Raw genomic sequence first — 15,002 nt, forward strand, 5'->3', positions numbered from 1 at the left:
ACACTAGAGAGAAAAGAAGGTAAGAGGAAAGTCGCTGTGATGCTTGGTCCAAAGTGCAGTGAGCACTGGGATGAGGATCATCCCGGTGTTTAAAAATTACTTTGCGAAGCAGCAATAATGTCCTGATTCCATAGCTTCAGGCTTTTGTTTAGATTAGGTTAATTTTGTTTTTAATATATAGCTATGTGGCTGCTATTTTTAATCTGAAATAATTATTACTTTTTCATAACATTCAAAAAGGGGAAGCTGAGACACACTAAAACCAAAGTGTGCTGTAGATCAGGACAGGAGCAGATAGATAAGGCAAGACTGAGAGAAGTGGGATTGTTGAGCCTGGAGAAGAGAATGCTCTGGGGTGACCTTAATGTGTCTTTCCAACACAAGGAATAGTACTTTTGCATAGACACATGTACTTTTATAGCATTTGGGGGGATCTCAAGTAAACCAATGGAAAACAGGGTTAACACATTTTGGCCAACTACATTATCATTCTTTGTTTGGGACAACCAATTATAAAGAACCAAACCTAACCAATAATATTCTAAAAAGATAAGAAGAGTTTACATTTTTCTAACATGAGTCATTCTAAGCAAGTAGTTTTTCTTATCTCAAAGGAGGTTCCAGGGGGCTGTCGCAGGGCTGTCTGCAGAGGGATTCATCTCCTCTAGACCCCATCATCCTGAGAATTTGTCAAGCCCAGGCTGGATGTAGCATCTGTTATATACAACAGGTGCCTAAAAGGAGACGTGGGAAAAGGAGCATCCCCATGGCTGTAAAATTTTGTGATAAACTAGTACAGGGGGGTGGGATTTGTGTTTCCTGAGAAGATAAATGGGGAGGAGTTCGGCGAGGGAAGAATGCAATCAATCAATATGATTGGTAGAGCATTGTTCACTTTGTTAAAGCTGGCATTAACATTTATACCTTTTGCATACTGGCTTAATACACGTGACATATGCTGATTGTTTTTTCTTGCATGTTTCCCTTACATGATTGGCTTTAGCAAGCGTGAGATAGTTACACCCTCTGCTTTCCTGACCTTATCTATGTACACAGACTTCTATCCGCTACTCCCTTCTTCATATCTTGTTATTGTATAACTCCTGCCTCAAGGACATGCTAACTTTTCTGTGTCTACGTGCCTCTCAGCACTTCTCTGACCACGGGGCCTCGGTCGAGCCATGTCCGAGGTCTGCTAACCAACCATCAACAGATAAATCTGAGATTGAAGCTGCCCAAAGCATCTGACTACTGCCAGCCGTAGTAGTAATGGACAGAAAGATGCTGAGGCTGGGAGCCAAGTCCATTCAACCCTACCCAAAATTTCTTTCACTTTTCCTCTCTCTCTCAACTCAAATTTGTTTTTCATTTAACACCTATAGACTAAGCTTGCCTTGAATTTTAAGAATTGCGAAAAACAGAAATACAGAAAAAAGGGCAAAAGTAACTGGAGAATTTATAATTAAAAATATATAACATTTATATAGAGCATTTGACATACCTGAAATATAAATATACATATAAATAATATACATATAAATAATATACATATAAATAATATACATATAAATATAAATATAAATATAAATATAAATATAAATATAAATATAAATATAAATATAAATATAAATATAAATATAAATAATATAAATAATTAGAATGATCCTTCCTCTTTACTCTGAAACAAGCATTCAGATATTTTACTGAACACTATTTATTTCAGCCCATTTTTAGATAGCTGATTTTTTTCTTTTTTTTGTTAGTATACATATTTATTAAATATTCCTTGAAAATGTCAAATTTCTACTACAAAGTAAAGTATACTTCAGTGTAATAACCAAATACTAGAAAATACTCTAATCAGAGAGCGACCATCTAAACTATCACAGTATGTCAGATGTTCTTTGACTCACTGGTTTAATGATCATATAAAAGTCCTAATATAAAGTCAGAGCCAAGACTGAAAATGTTAATTGCAAGCTGATGACTGGAAGCGTTCCATGAAGTAATTAATCAATTAATTAAAAAAAAAAAAAGAGGTTTGTAACAAAAGACTCAAGTGAATTTTGATTTCTCAGAGTTTTTAAAGAGTTATATTAGCTGACTAAAAATACTCTGTTTAGAATTTGGAGCATAAAGCAAGAGAGGAAAAATAAGGGGGGGTGGGAGATTAAAATGACAGACTTTAGCCTGGTCTTTATTTTTCTAATTTGTTTTATTACTTAAAAAATTATCTTGAGGGCAAAAATAGATATTTTTTTCCTCCCAGTGGGGGGAGAAAAAGTAGATAAAAAACCTTGGTGATTTTATAATATTTCAGAGTTATCAAGAAAATAGAAAATTTAACAAACAATAACAATGATAAAATATAAAAACTATTAGACTTTTTAAAACTATTTTTACTTTTAATAAAGTATCTTTTTCCTGTAAAAATATTTTATCTGTAAAATTTAACTTGCAATATAGTTGTTTTTCTTAATTTATCTATACCATTATTGGGTCCTTTTGCAACTCATAGGTATTTCCCTCAGTTTGAATCTTTCACTCATTATTGTTCTAAAAAGTCTCTTTTCTCTTTTCTTTTCTTTTCTCTTTTCTTTTCTTTTCTTTTCTTTTCTTTTCTTTTCTTTTCTTTTCTTTTCTTTTCTTTTCTTTTCTTTTCTTTTCTTTTCTTTTCTTTTCTTTTCTTTTCTTTTCTTTTCTTTTCTTTTCTTTTCTTTTCTTTTCTTTCCCTTTTCTTTTTCTTTTCTTTTTCTTTTTCTTTTCTTTTTCTTTTTCTTTTTTTCTTTTCTTTTTCTTTTTCTTTTCTTTTCTTTTTCTTTTCCCTTTTCTCCTTCTCCTTCTCCTTCTCCTTCTCCTTCCCCTTCTCCTTCCCCTTCTCATTTCTTCTTAGTTTTTCTTTTTTCTTTTTTTCTTTTCCTTTAACTTTTTTCTTTTCTCCCACTAATGATTAGAAGAAGAAAGATTAATAAAAGCAATCCATTATCTCACATGAATGAAGTCTGATAATACAGTATTATCTTCCTAGCCATGTTTAGTTCATAGCCAAGGTTTTCCACATGTTTAATGCATTTGGGTCAAAATCTTATTTGTGGTCCTGTTTCATAAACATGTTTAAATTAAAATAACTAAACTGAAATTCAAAGATTTACACTGTGCCATAGGAGAGTTTCACATCTTTACATAATTTCAAATACACATGAAAAATTCAATAACTCATATTAATGCATTTTCACAGCATGATCAATTAAATTGTATTTTGCAGACATTGGAGTACAGTTTTATAGCATCAATAACAAATGTAATAAAACTGCATTTCCTTATTAGGTCTTTTTAAAAGAAAGAAACAACAACTGAGAACCATTTTCTTCAAAGTTGCTTTCTTTTAAAAAATGGTTTAATTGTCCTTATATTGCATAATAAAAGAACAGACGGTATTGACAAAATTAATTCTAGAAAAAATGGTTGCTGTTTGTTTTTTATCTTCCAATAAAGCACAATGCTTGACTGGAATTTGAAAAATGGCCTAATAAAAAGAAAACACTTACTTACAAAAACGTGAGAATTGTTAAAATAGTTGTTTTATTTTTGTCATTAAATAACGGACTTAAAACCCTGAAAATTACTGTAAATATTTTTATTTGGAACAACTTTATTTGTAATTATTCTAATGAATTATAGAAAATGTTCTGGAGTATGAATTGTTCTTTTTCTTTTGTGTATACTTGATACATATTGCTTTTCACCAGACATTTCTCGTCTTCCCTCTCTACTTGCTGCACAAAGGCTTTTATCTTCAAAACTTTTTTCTTCCCTGCTGATACACAGGCTGGGAGAGAAGGGAAACTTACTTACTCAGGAAGGGGGTAAATTAGCCTGTAGAACTTCTTTTATGAGGTCTGAGAGATTTTCACTGACCTTTGACTCTCTGAGAAAGATGATGTTTGTGTGGATCAGAGACATCAATAATTCTGTGATTCTTTTGTCCTAGGTCTTTGAAATCCCACTCAGTCTGGTCCCAGAACTTGTCTGGGTCAGTACATCACCTAACAAAGAAAATGTGGAAGCAGATTGACATAACAGGCTGCCTGTCTCTACTGTCATGTGTGGAGTTTGGGGAAATGCCTGGGAGGCAGAACCTCTCACTTTTGGAATACACTAATTTACTAATCTCAAGCAGGCACACGGACCACAGGGAGTCATTCATATTCCTTATGTGTTTCTGGAATTCCTATCTCAGCATTATTTCCAAAGTTCTTTCTGAGAAGAATTGAGGATGAACATTCTTCGTGTTCTTGCAGGTGTCTCTGTTGGTCTTTTTGAGACTAGACGTTTACTGCTGCTTGTGTACCTATCCTTAGCATCAAATCTAGTAGATTTTTATTAATACACTAAAGAATATGGCATAGAAAGTAAGCAGATGGTGTGGTTTATTGCTTCACTTTGCCATTTCTAATACCACTGTGTTAAATTATAATATTTAAGACAAAACAAAAACCGCATAGGAAAATCAGTGAAATTTGAGATATGGTCCCCATAAGACCTGATTTCAGAAAAACATGGTTTTAATGGGGTGTTTGATCACCTCTGCAGAGAAAATATAAAAGAGAAGCAATTTATGGTTCCTTGACCTTCCATATCAGAATATTTTTAATGTGGGCATCTTTGGAAAAAGAAAATGGATTTCAGGTTCTGTGTTCTTGACATCATTTTCGATTGGAAATTATGACCTTCTCAAAGCCTGAAGAAAGTTTACATGTGGAAACTTCCTTAATTATAGTTCACAGAATGTTGGGGTTTCCACACTGAAGCCTGAAAACTTCTTTTGTAAGTATATTACCTTAGTATTGAGATGTTGCCTACCACTGGGAACTATTGAAATACATGTAGCTAAAGCAATTCTAACAACCTTGACATTCTCAAAAAAACCACCCCAAAGAATTCACTATGTTTCTATTATGCTGAGCTGTCGCAGGAGCATTTGTAGAGAGCCACCTCTTCACAATGTGCAGGTCTCAGAAGTCAGGGGTAAGAGTTTATAATTCTTTAATATATATTCACTCATGTTTCAGTGTACCATGGTGTCTCAGTAAATGGTAGAGGCAAATTCAGTTCAAATCACTGAAACTCCTATTCCATATTTACATATCCATTTAAAATAGCATTTAAAACCCCTAAATGAACAGCAGTATTTATATACAAGTGATTTTTTTTACCTTGAGCCATAAGCCTGTCTTAGCTTCATAGTATTGATTTATTTATTTCCCTGATGGTTTTATCCTAAACAATATTCAATATGACAAGGACATTTAAAAATTATTTTACTTCACCCTATCTGTTAAACTGAAAAAGAAACAGCAGAGTTATCTTTGTAGATTTTTTTTTTTTTAAGACAGTTGAACTTCATATTAATTTGAAGCAGAGAAGGCAGAGGAAAAGAGAAAAAATGGAAAGCACAAAGAAAGGAAGTGAGGGAAGGATTCCAGGAAGGAAGGATTCCAGGAAGGAAGGAAGAAAACAGTTATTATACAGAATTCATTGATAAGAAATATTCAATTCAAGAAATGGTTCTCTTTGCAATAAGTCAACCTCTATATCATATTTATGCAGTAGATCTGAAAATTCCTATCTTTTATGGAAGAAATTACTACATAATGTTCAAGAATATTTTTTTATTATTTTCACAAATGTGTGTGTTGCTGTGACATCTTATTTGAAAGTGTTTTAAATGACTTTATCCTAGTCTATAACTTTGTGCATCCTGGAAGAAGGAGTTTCATCCATTGTGCTCTTCAAACCTGTCTGTTGAAAAACTCTTTTTTTTCCCAACTCTCCAAATACAGATAAATTGAGAGAGGTGTTATGATCTGTGATCTGCCATTAGATAATGATAGTGATAATTATCTAGACATGCACAGAACAGTTTGTGAGAATGGGAGAAAGTTTTATCAGAGACTGTCTCCAAAGACATTTTCTACATGATCCAGTGTGGTTTCCTATCCCTTCAACATATTGCAGCGATTAATAAAATAATGTTCACATGTCAAAATTACGAGCTTTTCTTTTTCCCATTGCAGCTTAGAGTAGATTTATAAAGATTAATTTAGCAGTTTGGAGTTCCTTACTACCAACAGGTTCTCCTGTGAAGTGTATTTAGACACCTATAAGAAGGTATACAGATGACTGAGCAAAAGAAGATATAAACACATATCAGCTTAATATCAGCTTAATAGAACTGAAGCAGCTCGTTTATAAAATTCTGAAACAATTAGCTATTCCATCCCTGGAAGTGTGGCAACAATGTTTGTTGAGAAACCCAACTTCTGTTCTTTCTCTCACTTAATATGTATGTTTTCAAGCCTGCCTCTATAAATAAGTAACATTTTGTGTATTTAAATGCTGTGTGCTTGTGGAAACATTGTAGGATTGCTCTCCTATTCAGTTCCTACAGTTATCTAGTTTTGAAATATGAGTAAGTCCCTAGATATGGAAAACTGCAAATATTGAAAGCAGCTAAATACAAATTTTTGTGCACATATTTATGAGGTGAAGCTCACAGATACATAAATTTGCAGTAATTGTTTTATAGTCTGGCATTTTTTTCATAATCTATTTTATTCAATTGTAATTTTAATACGTATTAAACATTTAAAGTGGCATTTAGACATTAAAATGACCTAACAGTTCAGGACATTTTCTGTGGTGAACTTCACACAACTATCTTTTATTCCTTTTCAATTTAGAAGTCTAAAACCCCAACTACTTACATTTCATCTTCTGGTAGACTTCGGGATATTCTAGAGAGTATTACTGATACCACTCTATAAGGTATCAATATACCTGCAAAGCATCAGAGTCTAGGAAAGAATAACAATTTTAAATGCAGGAGAATATTTGTGGAGAATAGACACATTCCTTTTCTTTTTCCAGCAAAGAAATACTTATTTGAAAAAGTTTGTTATTTCAATGTAGTTTGGATTTGTTCCATTTCAGTTTGGATTGGTTTATTCTGCTTTGGTTTGGTTAACATATGACAGGAACTAATTGGACAAGGAATATTAGGAAATCAGATTTTCTCAGTCTCTGGAGGAAGTAGAATGGTATTCATCTGACTGAATTCTGCTTCTAAGTTGGTCACTCTAGGACACATTTCTACAGTTAATACTCAAATGTAAGAACGTGTCCAAAACACAAAGGTTGATTTGTGCCTTATGTAAGAACTGTACACTATGGATGTGTAAAATTAGACATATTGCTCTCACTGTCTCTCCATATGAGAGTAGAAAGATGATCAGTTTCTTAGGACATGCATTATCAGGAGGCTGATATGAGAAGGACATAAAGTCCTCCTCTCATATCAGTTGCATGGAGCTTCACATAGCTCTAAGGCAGTTTTGTGCAGGATGGGTAACACTTGGAGTTCTCCTGAGTCCTGGCACTCACTGTAAAGGTTTGATTTGGTATTTTGATTTTGGTAATCAAAATTTAGAGGCAGCAGAATCTCTTGTGATTAGGATACACAAAGAGTAATCAGATAAGATCAAACATATATTATTAATGCAACCAGTTTCACAGATATTGTGGCAAACACATGCCCTACAGGCTCTATGTCATCTCTGTGTTTCTTAAAAAAAAAATAGATCCTCTTGGAAGAGAAATTAGTTAGTCAAGTATTTTTCCACCTCTTTTTCTACCTGCAAAACAGCGTATTGCAAATCTCAATTGTATTGAAAGAATTAATCACTTACATTTTTATTATCCATATGAATTTAGTGATGAAAGGTACAAAGTCGTAAGCCTCTGTGGGCCAAGGTTCCAGAAGCCAAAGCCCACCCATAGGATCACAAATAAGAGATTTTGTCCCAGGAAAACCAAACCAAACCAAAACATAATAAAACAAACCAAATCACTAAGTCTGGGTAGAAAGAAGCTGTTTTAAACACTGTTCAGAATGTGCTTTCATCCTGTGGGTGAAAACCTAATCCCAGTAAATTACTTGCTTCACATAGGAAATGTTTTACCTATTTCTTTGTACTGTTAAAAATTAGAAAGTTTTAAAGGATATATGAGGAAAGAAACAAAACAAGACAAAACAAAACAAACACCACCCCTCAAAAAAAAAATAAAACAAGAGCAAGAACAAAAACATGCAAGCAAAACAAAAACCAAGACAGCAACCACAATAACAAAACTAACTTGGTATTGCTTCCTTGTATTACTAAAGCAAACACTACTTAGGGATGAGAAATAAAAAAATTGAAATCATAAGAATTTGAGACGCATTTTATTTTCTTGAGATAAATTTTGCAGTGTGCAGAATATCCTGCTAAGAAATTTGTTCTGTCTTGCCGTTCTTCAGGCTCAAAATATTGTTATTCTTTGTCCAGCTTTGTCCCTCTTTTATTCTTTGCCCCTCCCCTCCCCTCCCCTCCCCTCCCCTCCCCTCCCCTCCCCTCCCCTCCCCTCCCCTCCCCCTCCCCTCCCCTCCCCTCCCCTCCCCTCCCCCTCCCCTCCCCTCCCCTCCCCTCCCCCTCTCCTCCCCTCCCCTCCCCTCCCCTCCCCTTTTTTTTGCCCCACCTTCTATTTTTAGTTTTAATTTTATTTTCTCTGGACTTTATTGTTTTTTTGGGGGACAGGAGGGAGAAGGCACTATAAAGTTAAATTACAGCCAATCAGATTTTACTCTCAGTTGAACCACTAGACAAATTGCAGCTCATGAAATTTTCCATGGGTCAGGAGAATGAGTAATTTCATTTTAATCAGTCTTACTTGAAGCACATTTGCCATTGCACCAAAGGATTCCTAGAAAGTGAAATTTGGGAGAGGAAATGCATAAAGGGGTATAAAGGGAGAGGGCCAAAAAGGACATCCTTTTAGGGGTACTTTTTGTGTTTTTGTTTGGGGATTTTTTTGTGTAGGTTTTTTTTTTTTTTTTTTTTTTTTGGTGTGTGTGCTTTTTATTTTTTTTTTTAATACAGTGAGTATTTACCATATCAAAGCTAAGATTTTGCAATATCAGCAGAGATATTGGAATCATCATCTAGTCTGAAATCATCTGAAGTTTTACCAAGGCCTTTATTATTGGAACAGTTAAACAGTCCCTAATTATATCCCAAGCATGTGTTCACTTGATGTTGACTCTGGTTAAATCAGTTCATTTTTACACACAAGACCTTTACCCTCCACAATTTCTCGTTTACTCCCTTCCTCTGAGTTTTAATACCGTCTGAAATTTGCAGTGTTTCTGCATGCTCCACAAGCACAGTAAAAGTACAACTCAACTGCACAGCAGAGAAAAATACTATTCTTTCTTTTTTAAAGAACCATCTTAGAGTTTTTAGCCAGCAACTAGAATTGCTAATGCAAATTACATTAAGATTTCCCTCAAATTGCTTGTATTTCATAATCAGAACTCTGCATGCCGATTAGGTAATAGCTGTAGGGAAGAGCTGATCTTAACACATGAGGAATTACTGTGCATAAAAGAAGAAAAATTATTTTAAAAGTTCATTTCTAATTTCTTAGGGAAACTGGAGGTAATAATGAGGCTTTTCACGTATTTAATTTTAAAATACAGATCTTTAAGTGTTTGAGCCAAACAATAAAGAAGCCAAAATAGTATTTTCCCCCAGCTAGAATTTAGGAACAAGGTCAGGTATATATAGTTTCTCAAACACTACTTAGAAAGAAAAAAACATTAACAGTAAAGTCATTCCTTGTCTTACATAGCTGATCAAAGCCTAGAATATGCAGAAATGGGTTGAATGGCTCTTATCTTCTTTTTATTAAAAGTAAAATAAAGTGTTTAGAGTCACCATTTTGACAAAGCTATTTAAGAGGTCCTTTCATGGCTTTCCTTTGGGGAATTCTGGGGCTCTGTAGAAAATGTTTTGTTAAATCCTGTATGACTCTTTTATCAATATAGTTAAATCAGTACTAGTCATTATGTAAATATATTTATGTAAGTGATGAAGTTCTGTGATGAGTGACACCTTCAGTTGCTACCAGATCTGGTAGTTCCTGTTTAATAATATGAAGGTGCTCAGATGCTGCATAACATCAGAAAGAATACAAAGGAGAGGGGGAAAATAACAGCCACAGAAACAACAAAGCAAATAAAAAACACCAAGCCTTCTGAACCTCAGACCTTTATTATCTGACAATCTAAAGCCAAAGAGGAGCTCAGTGTGAAAATTGTAGATTTTACCTTGAAAAACTATATGTAGGTAAATGGTACTGGGTAGTCTGTGCTGGGGGAACAATTTCCAAGTTATCTGTGCAGAAACATTCATTTTTTTGTTCTTTTTTCCCCTCCCATCTTCTCATTATTCTATATTTTTTTCTGTAGAATCATACATAGATTTTTATTAGTGACCTTATGAGATGCCTTAGAAAAATACCTCAGTTATCACTGATACATCACTAATAGTATTGATCACATAGTAAGCACGTTTAAAACTGAGTTTTAGGTTTGTGATGTATTTCACAGAGATTTCATGTGCATGAAAGATTTCACGATCTACCTCTCACATGTTTCCTTCAAGTGTGATTCAGCTCCTCTTAGTTTAAAAAAAAAATAAATAGCAAGAATTAGAATTTTCATGAATATACTTGGTTAGATTTCCGGAGGTTTTTTTTAAAAGAAAGGTACACAGAAACGAGATGGAAGGAATGGCGCTTCATTCATCGTTCTGACAAAAAAAAAAAAAAAAAAAAAAAAATCCCTTTGTGCACCCATTTTGCTGAGGACTTCAGTAGTTTTTACTGGGAAACTGCATTTGTCAGGAAAATGCATGGTTGATACGAGCTCATCAGGTGGATGGATGGCACTGACAGCCCAGAGAGCTGTCAGCTGAGCAATGAGTTCTCAGCATGATCGGTGTATGATGTTCAGACACCAGATTGCATAACAACCAGTCCAGCAAATTTATTGATTTTTTTTTTCTTCTTTGTAGGAGCAGGTCAGTTAACTCATGTAGGAGCCCTGAAGGTTGTTGCCAGAAAAAGCTTTCTTCTGTTAAGTATAGTAGTGTCATTCTTTCTGTGCTAGACCAGAAATAGAGTTTGCATGACCACAATGATCAACTGTGAACCTAAGTTACAGGAACATATCTCAGTATAAATGTACATTTTTAAGAGAGGGAAAAAAAAAAATCCCTATAGAGAAAAGAAATCTCTAAAAACATGGGCCATGATAAATACATGAATCATAAAATATTTTATTGTATGATCCAGACTGTATGGTTAAAATTGCAGCAAAGTTTATGTATCATTTTTATGCTCTTTCTCCTCACTAGGATTTTTTTTTAGTTTTGTGGTTAATTTACAAAAAGAGATGTTACTAGGTTTTTTTGCATTTCTTTTTTAATTGAAGCACTCTTCAAATAATTCTTTTAGCAACTAAAATATTCCTTTGGTTATAGATCTGATTCATTCCATCACGTACCCCACTGTAGTGTTCCCATAAAGCTGGACTCATTTCACTTCATATTGACTAACTAAAGCATAGGTATCCAGGGCTTTGACCCTGGCTGGGTGCCAGGCACCCACCAAGGCATTTTATCATTCCCCTCCACAAGCAGAAAAGGGAGAGGAAATATTGCAAAAAGTTCATGAGCTGAGATAAAAACAAAGAGATGTCAGTCACCAAATACCCACACAGGCAAAACTACTCAGCTTGGGGAGATAAACTGAGTTTAGCTAAGACAATCAGAGCACAATAATGAGAATTAAAACAAATTTTAAAAACCTTGCCCCCAGCCTATGCTTTTTTCATGGGTTCTATCCGTCCCTTCAGTGATCAGTCAGTTTCCATGAACTTCTCCAGCAAGAGTCATTTTATCTGGGCTGCAGCTTTTCACCAGTTCATCCAACATAATTCCTTCCCACAGGATCAATCCTTCAGGAAAAGACTGCTCCTTTGAGGATCCCCCATGAGGTCAGAAGTATTGACAAAAAAGCCTGCTCCAGCCTGGGCTGCTCCAGGGGCTGCAGGGGAATCTGAGCTCCAGAGCCTGGAGCAGCTCCTGCCCCTCCTTCTGCACTGCCCCGGGTGTCTGCAGGGCTGCTGCTCTCACATGGTCTCACTCCATTCTTCTCTTTCTCTTCTTCTCTTCTCTCTTCTCTTCTCTTCTCTTCTCTTCTCTTCTCTTCTCTTCTCTTCTCTTCTCTTCTCTTCTCTTCTCTTCTCTTCTCTTCTCTTCTCTTCTCTTCTCTTCTCTTCTCTTCTCTTCTCTTCTCTTCTCTTCTCTTCTCTTCTCTTCTCTTCTCTTCTCTTCTCTTCTCTTCTCTTCTCTTCTCTTCTCTTCTCTTCTCTTCTCTTCTCTTCTCTTCTCTTCTCTTCTCTTCTCTTCTCTTCTCTTCTCTTCTCTTCTCTTCTCTTTCCATGCAAAGATTCCCTTAATTTCAACAGAATTATTCGCAGACAGATTAGACCAACACAAACCAGTGAAACCATAAGAAGAAAACAGCAACAAAAAAACTGTGACTGATTTTTGTTTTTATGTTTTTGATGTTTGATAGCATGCTGTTAATTTTGTTTTTTCACAAAGTCAACTTTTCTTCCCTGTAGGAGAGCAATACAAATTCTCAGCTGCAAGTGTTAAAAAAAAAAACAAAACCAAAAACAGATGAACGAACATTTAGAAATTACTTGAAGTAGCTACAGCATTAAATAAGCAAATTGTGGAATTAAACAAATCTTGTTTGGGCTTAGCAGCAACATTATTGTTTCACAGGTGTAAGGGAAACCATTAATACAAAATATGAGCCTTTGAGGAGGGTTAAATTCAAGGGAGAGATCTGGGATGCTTGTTTTGCCAAAGCTCATTTCTGTGCTGAAGGCAAGAACATCATAATTGAGATGTGGCTTACTGTTTAATCACACGTCTATCCTACACATTGCTAACACTATCCATAACTATCACATCTATGAAGGAAGAGAGGTGATATTCTCAAACTTCCCACAGGATATAACCCTGGGAATACCTGTGATCATGTTTTTCTACAGAGAAGTCAAAAATAATCCAGAAGGGAGAGAACTCTGAACATGGCTCACTGGTGTCAGTGCTCATATGCTGTTTTGAAGAGTTTATTCACTATAATTCTTTCTTCAAAGCAATTTCCTGCTAGCACTTTTTAACCCGTTCCAGGGTGGCTTTTCTTTCACTAAATTCTTCATTCATGTCACCTTCAGTCCCTCTGTCTCTGGTTTTCACATCACACTTTGCTCAGCTGGGTCTCTTATTTCTATGGGGGAGTTTAACAGTAACTTTCAGAGAAACTACTGAAGTGCTCTCTTTCACTCCCAAAGCAGTAAAATTTGCTATCTGATGTGTTCTTAAACGGATTTTTAGAAAGGGCATATTATTAAGTATATTTAGTATCTATAAGAAAAAAACAAAAGTTAATATCAATCATTTATGTTAATTTAAAAAAATTAAACAATATATACATATATAAAAATTATATCTTTATGCAAACAAAATGCATTTAAAAGAAGGAATCATAATGATTATGGACTTAAGACTGTAAGTCAGAAATCAGAAAGTTTTCTGATTGTGTCTGTAATTAAGGTTTTATTCTTTTTTACCAGTTATAGCTTGACTGCAGTTTTGCTAACTGTAGAATAAAAATACAATCAGTACATAAACACCATATTTTCCTGTTCAAGCACCCTGAAAGTTACTAAAAATCATGTTTTTTTGCTCACTAGTTACAACTGATATGTCAGCCAGGAGTATGATGTGCTAGAACAGAGTGAATGCACATATGTGTGTATATATTTACACATTTATATTTTTATTAGAAGAAACTTTTTGACATAAAAGAAAATTGTTATATGGGGAAAAATACCATACTTTCTGTACTAGAATACATATAGAAATAGATTTTGCTCTCATTCTTTTTTTTCTCAAAATTTATCTGAAAAGTGTAGCAATACTATGAAAGTAATAGTTTTGGGAGAGTATTTTAAGAAGTTTTAAAAAGTTGTTCTTCATTAAAACATAAACTTATAAATCAAACTATATTTCAAAAATATCCCCCCCCCCCAAAAAAAAAAAAAAGTGTGCTGGAGATACACAATTCAGTTTTCTAGTCTTTAGTGTTGGAAAGCAAAAATCTGTTCTAAACAAAATTGTATAAAAATATATGTCTTGATTTAACCCCAAGCCACTCAGCCTCTCGCTCACTCCCTCAGCAGTGGGATGGGGAGACACTCAGAAGGGTAAAAGTGAGAAAATTCATGGGTTGAGATAACATCAGTTTAAGAGGGAAAGCAAAAATTCCGTACACGAGCAAAGCAAAACAAGGACTTAACTTGCAGGTTCTGTGTGCAGTCAGGTGTTCAGCCATCTTCAGGGTTCCATCACACATAATGGTTACTTGGGATGACAAACACCATCACTTCTGATGTCTTCCTGCCTCCTTCTTCTTTATCTTCTGAGAATGATGTCCTGTGGTCTGGAATACCCCTTTGTTCACTTGGGGTCACCTGTCCTGGCTGTGTCTCCTCCTAAACTCCCATCCCCTTCCCTGCCTGGCAGTACAAGAAGCAGCAAAGGACTTGGCTCTGTGAAAGCCCTGCTCAGCAAGAACAAAACCCCCTCTGTATTATCACTCCTATGCTCACCACAAACTCAAAGCACAACCCTGTAATAGCTATTGGGAAGAAAATTAACTCTACTCCAGCCATAAACACCCCAACAGACAAAAACTTCAAAATAAAAAAAAGTTTTTTTTTTTTCTAGAAACTTTCTCCGTGAAGAGATACCATTCTGATGGGGAACTTTTAATGGGATTTGTTTTCTTTTGTTATATCTTTTATGAACAGTTACAGAAGTTTTAGGTTTTAACCCCTCCACTTCTGGCATCTTTCCTGTCACTTTGTGAAAATACGTGCTATTTTCAAAGACATTGTGGGCTGCTTGAGAACAGAAGAAATCTTCAGGGAATGTGTGCCATTTCCCTTTGAAAACCATCTGAATCATATCAGGTTCCTA

The sequence above is a fragment of the Cinclus cinclus genome, chromosome Z (genome assembly GCF_963662255.1).
Source record: "Cinclus cinclus chromosome Z, bCinCin1.1, whole genome shotgun sequence".
In the NCBI taxonomy this organism is placed as follows: Eukaryota; Metazoa; Chordata; class Aves; order Passeriformes; family Cinclidae; genus Cinclus; species Cinclus cinclus.